General features: G+C 40.5%; 1 protein-coding gene across 2 annotated transcripts in view; it reads left to right on the forward strand.

Annotated features, from left to right (window-relative positions):
- The first annotated feature begins 2,284 nt into the window (after nt 1–2,284).
- lrrn3b (leucine rich repeat neuronal 3b) overlaps nt 2,285–6,012 on the forward strand; it is a 25,364-nt gene continuing 21,636 nt past the window's right edge. For both annotated transcript variants that reach the window (XM_015024616.1, XM_015024608.1), the window contains exon 1: nt 2,285–2,749. The gene's annotated coding sequence lies outside the window, so the exon portion shown is untranslated. The remainder of the gene's footprint in view (nt 2,750–6,012) is intronic.

Here is a 6,012-nt window from a genome sequence, read left to right on the forward strand (position 1 = left end):
AATCGTTTCCAGCTTGAGATCGGTTCTTGAATTTCATTAGCATGGGACATAATGTGTTGATTTCTGACATCCATAAGCTAACTTCATGTAGTCAGCTTGTATTTTAAGAAGTTGGGCAGCAATCAGGTTTGTGACTTCTGCAGCTGAACTGAAAAAGAAGGTTAATCTCTTTCTCAAAGTTTAACAAAGAGGAAAATATATTTCCAAAATTGTCCCAGGTTAGTTTGAATAGCTTTTTTTCCCCTTATTAAATCAAATCAGCAAAGCAAATACTTTCCCAATACACTGTATGCTGATTTTTTCCCTCCTCCTCCTTCACTAGACAGCAGGATAATTAATTAAGAAGCTGTCCGCTACAGCAGCTTCTGTGTTTTCATGAAGCGAATCTGTCAGATTGAATGTCATGTTTGCAGCTGTAAGCACTGCCAGAACTGCAAACATCAAGAGGATAAAAATGGATCAAAAGAAAATTGATGCACAATAATGCAATTCAGTTCAGTTTTGTTTTTCATATAGTGCCAATCCACACCAGAAGTTATTCGAGGACACTACAAAAAGGCCAACAGGTCATGTTTTAATCCAATTATATGCAGTTCAATTCATTACTTTTCAATCCAGCTTGTTCATTCTAATACAGTCAGAATGAACCTAAGCTATCTCAGACACTTGGAATAAAATTTAAATTCAAGGGCTTACACTCAAACTCATTTCAACAGAAACTTCTAAGGATAAAAATGTGAACATCAAATTGCCTCTTTCAGGAAGCCAGGGGATTGTACCTCATCTGGGTTTAGATTCAATTATTACTTTGTATATTTTTTTTTAGAGTTAAGAATCCTAATTTATTCCCAAACTCTATTTTATTACATGACTATTAAGTTATTTCAATTTATACATTTATCAGTTTATTCATTGTCATTGTTCCAGTAACTAGTGTTATGTTGTTAGAAGTTGTGTTGGTGGCGGCTCTGGGTTACTGATGCCCCCATTCACTAATATGTACTCCATTTAGTATCCCATGGTTACCATTTTATCCCCCAAAAACTCAACTTTGGGCATGTAAACAAATAATGTCTGTCCATGTGTTTATCCTCATATATTAGTTCACTCTTCATGCAAGTTAATAACGTCCGATAAATTGTGGTAGCAATCATAAAAATGCTCAAGACTTCCATTATAAAACTTAATGTAAAGTATTTTTGAAGACTTTAAGACTCTGTTTTCATTGGCTGAGGTGCTAATCTAGGTTTAGAATGTTACAAAATAAGATTAAACTCTTCTTCAAATCAAAAATAATAATAATTATGGTCAAATGCCCACATTTTCTTGCAGAAACTGAGCATATTCAATCATCGGCCATCTAGATGGTTACAAAGTGCCACCCTAAATGATACAAATTTATGTTTTTTTTATGAGGTAATAAGAAAAAGACCAAAACCTTAAAAAAAAAAAAGACATGCTAAATAACTTGGTTTTAGAAACCCATTCAAATGTGGCATATAAACGACCGCTGTAGCAACACATTCAGTAAACGGCTGTAAGACAATTGCGCATCGAGACACGAACCATCAAAAATGTAATGCATTTCAATTATTACTTTCGTCATTACATGTCGGCATGTTGAATTTTCACGTTTGACTAAACACAGAAAATGCTCTGCTTGTAACTGGAAACAAATGTACAGCTTCCAACATCTCTCCTGCCAAGTTTTATAACCTAAATGTCAGGTTATGAAACAAGTCATGAAAATATGAAATTTTTATTTTCCGCTCTTGTTTTTTCCCATTTTCTTAAATAGATCCCTTAAAATCCTGCAGTTGGAGCCCACAAAGTATTACATGAATTTATTATCTGCAAAATAATAAATGTTGCTATTGATCAAAAGTTACGCTAATAGAGCTAGCATTTCTGGTCATTAGCATAACTTTGGATCAATAGCAACATTCATTATTTAGCAAATAATAAAATCATCTAATACTTAAGCTACATTAAAAAAAAAATCTGCATATCTGCAGGAGAAAAATGCTAATTATAAATGAAAAAATAAATAATCATTAAAGAAAAACATGTTTAATTTGAATGCTCATCATCAAACCCCATTTTCAGAGGCTCCTGAAGTGACTCGGATGACTGACATTTTTTGCAGCGGGCTTTCACCTCCAAACGGGAGAAAGGCAGACGAGAGAACAGGCTTTCTGGGGGAAGATGACTGGCGGCTCCGCTCGGCCAATCAGAGCGGGGAAGCTGCTCGGAGCTTGCCCCGCTCCGCTAACGCCATTGGCCGCCTGCGCCAGAGAGTCGGGTGGAGGTTCTGTGCTCATATTAATGACTGCCGAGGAGACGGCGGCGCATCTATGTGGTCCGCCTGACACTTGATCGAGGGAAGAGATGCGCCGCTGATCGGCCGCTCTGAAGACGGAGAAGGGAAGGGCACAGGGAACACAGGAAGCTGTATCCGCACTTCTCCTTCATCCCCCTCCTCCTCCTCCGCCTCCTGCTGCTGCTGCTTTTGGAACATTTTTGCCTCATAGAAAGAAGCCCGTGTTATTTGCGTGCGTCCCCCTCGCCACCTGCCCCCCTCCGTCGGATGAAAGCAGAGAACTGATTTCTCATCAGCGGCGTGAAAACGACCACACATTGTTGCCTGCTCCTCGTTTTGTTGTTTTCTTTTTTTTTTCCTCTCCTCCTCACTCGGTTGAGATGGGAATATAGACGGGCGGCGCTTTGAATGCGACGATGGTTGAACCGGGTAAGTTTTTTTTTTTTTCTTTCCCCCTCTGTCATTTCCTTTTGGCGCATTTTGCCAAGTTGATGCAGAACGCTTCAGCTCACAGGAGAACGATTTTTTAAATTATTATTTAAAATACGGACATGTAGTGATGAAGAAGGGTGGAGGAGGTGGTGGAGGAGGTGGTGGTGGTGGGCGCTTGCGGGGAAAGCGGTGCACAGTAATTAGGCGGATGACTGGCCCTCGAACCCATCGCTGTAGACGCGCTGTTTTGCGCAACTGTGCATGATGCAGATTCGGACTGCGCCGAGGCAAACAAGTCAAACCAACTAAAGACTTGTGTCGCCTACCAGACGCATCTTAGGAAAAAAAAAAATCAATAGAGCGGTGCCTAACACCCCACCACCGTCACCACAGCACACACAATTCACTCGCTCCTTTTATTTTCTTTCTTTATTTATTTTTGTTTTCTGTTAAATACAAACTAAAAAAAAAATAATAATAATAATGATAAAAAAACACTACTTAAGTAGATTTGGCATTCCCAGCACCTCCGTGCTGGACAGATTGCCTTCGCCGCTCTCTGGCATGTTGGATTCTCTGGCTTTTTACGTAATTAACACGGCAGCTGAGAAGCACTCACCGTCACCAACGAACCTGATCACCTGCTCATCATCCCTCCTACATCCACGCATCCAGGGATCTGGTTGGTAAACAGAGAGCGGGATGGCACCCACTAATCCCCCCCCCCACCCTCCAACACCTTCACCCCACATACACCATCACACCGAGATCCTATTGAATCTTTCAGGGATACTGATTTAGAATAGAGGGCAATGAGTATGACATCCCCTCCCTCCACCCCTCTTCCATTTGGGTTTTTGCTTCTCCTCAGTTGTGAATTCAATCGATTTTGGCCTGCATGATGCAAATGACTCACCCGAGGCAGCCGCTTTTACATGAAAACTACGCTTTGCTGGGATAACCTGGACTTGCGCACGAGGCCACGGATTGCACCCACGTTCGTCAGGAAACCTGTAACCGTTTTGTTTTTTTGGTTTTTGGTTTTTTAAGTTAACCTCTGAAGCAAATATTTACAAGGTGAACTCTCAAAAATATGAGATATAAAACCTCAACATCCATTTACATTGTTGCATCACCTCCCTCCACCCCACCTCACCCCCCCTTTCTTTCTTCTACAGTGATAAACAGTGATGGGTTTAACTTCATTAATTTTGCCACATTTGCTCAAAACAAATCAATATTACATGTTCACAACAAGTCATACTCTTTAAGTGAGTGGGCTTGCGAATTGCCTATTGATCTGTGTGTGAAGGGAACAGAGCCGCGGTGGGAGAAAAGGTGTTTTGCCTGCAGTGCCTTGTCTGGGGGGGGGGGGGGGGGGCTCTACGAGCATGACAGGCAGCACAGTGTGGGTGTTCCATATTCATTTTTTTTTCTTTCTATAGGCAAGAGAGCAGCAGGTTCCCTACGAGTGTGTGTGTGTGTGTGTGTGTGTGTGTGTGGGCAGCTGAACGCCACAGTTGGTTGGAAGTGGAGTTTGAGGACTTTAACCTTCTGTAGTGCAAGTCAGTTGAATCCGTGTTTTTTTTTCTTCCTTCTTTCATCCTTTTATTTCCCTGTTGCAGCTTCAATGTGTATTTGTATACGTATGCTGATATTTTTGAAAGTCAGTTTGAAAACTGCAACAAAAAAAAATTGTTCGGAGATGCCAATGAAGAACCAGAGTTTTCGTAGGCTAAAAGGGGTAATTATAGTATTGCTGTGCACTGCCACTCAGCTGGCTTAAAGAGAGCTTAAACAGTCACACATTCCCACCCCCCTTAACATGTCTGTGGTTTGAAGTTGTCGCCGCTGCGCACTGCTGGTCAGCTGGCTGACAGCAGGCCGCCAGATATTTTCTTTCACCGGCGAGAAAGACAAATGTAGCTCCTGCTAAACACTCCCCTTTGTCGAATACACTACAATTCCCCGTTGTGGAAAGCAAAAGAGAAATATCCATCAGCTTTAATGAAGTTTTAAAACTGCCAGTTTGGTTCTCTATAAGGGTTATTTCTGTTCAGCAGCAGGCTGCAGGCTGGCCAACTCATCAGCCATGCTTGTGTTTGCTCTCTAAAACTGCAGGACAGTTATAACACATGTGATTCATCTGACAGATCAGAGCTCTGATCTGGAAATGTCACACCTGAGAATCGGTTTTGATACAAACTGGACAAGCAGCAACACACAGCCACGCAATTTATATACGCAACTAGGGAACAGGTGTAAATTGGTTTGTCCTCTTTCTACTCCTTCTCAAGGTAAATATAATATTATAGAAACCATGAATTTGTTGACTTGTTTTTACTATATGTATACTTCTGCATATGTTTGGGTGTATATACATTTTTTTTTTGTTCCTTTTTGTACCTATTAGGAGGTGTAATAAGCATTTTTTTCCTTTAATATAGCTCAAGATAAAGCAACAACAGTACGAGTTGCTTTTGTTTTGGTGGCAACGGCTGCTAGTAATAGAAGCCTCATATCTTTAGCTCAGTTTTATGTGCTCCATTAAGCAATGTGGCAATTCATCAGAAGTCCTAATATATAGTTTTAATCTGCAACCTCACTCCATTTTTAATAAGATGCAGACCTGTGGGAGACTGTAGCGACTGGCTGCCAGCTGTTCTAGTTGAAATTGTGAGTCCAGGGGGCGCTCTTGTTGCATTTCGTACTAGTAACTAAAAAAAAAAAAAAAAAATCCAACTTTTGAGCACAAAGCAACTGGATGGTGTTTTACACAACGAGCACGCTTTTTTGAAAACTAATAAAAAAATTTAGCAAGTGTTTCATTTAGTCTATCAAAATGATTAGTAAAATGTAGTTTAGACCAAAAGTGATTGTTTTAAGTAGGCATTGCTGGTATGAGATGATTAGGGTATGATAACATGGTCTAAAGCAAAACTAAGAAAAGAATCAACTTTTTTTTTTTCCTATTTTCTGTTTGTCTGGTCTGGTAATATTTCCAGCTTGAACAAAGTGTAATTCTTTGATCAACACTCATAGCCATATTCCAGCCAGCTGACCTGCAGTGCGCAGAAGCTGAAATACGTTATTCTCCGTAGATCCGGTGGGAAATGCCAGACTCTCCAACACTCATCTTGTCTTACATCATTTGAAGAAAATGCTGAAATGTTTTATAAAGCCTTTTTGAAAAAAAAAAAAAAAAAAAAAAAACGTTTCCAACCCTTTACTCCGGGAAACCCCCCCCCCCTGGGGCTGCC

Source organism: Poecilia latipinna, unplaced genomic scaffold (assembly GCF_001443285.1).
Source record: "Poecilia latipinna isolate Pla-1442-1.1 unplaced genomic scaffold, P_latipinna-1.0 Scaffold92, whole genome shotgun sequence".
Taxonomy (NCBI): domain Eukaryota; kingdom Metazoa; phylum Chordata; class Actinopteri; order Cyprinodontiformes; family Poeciliidae; genus Poecilia; species Poecilia latipinna.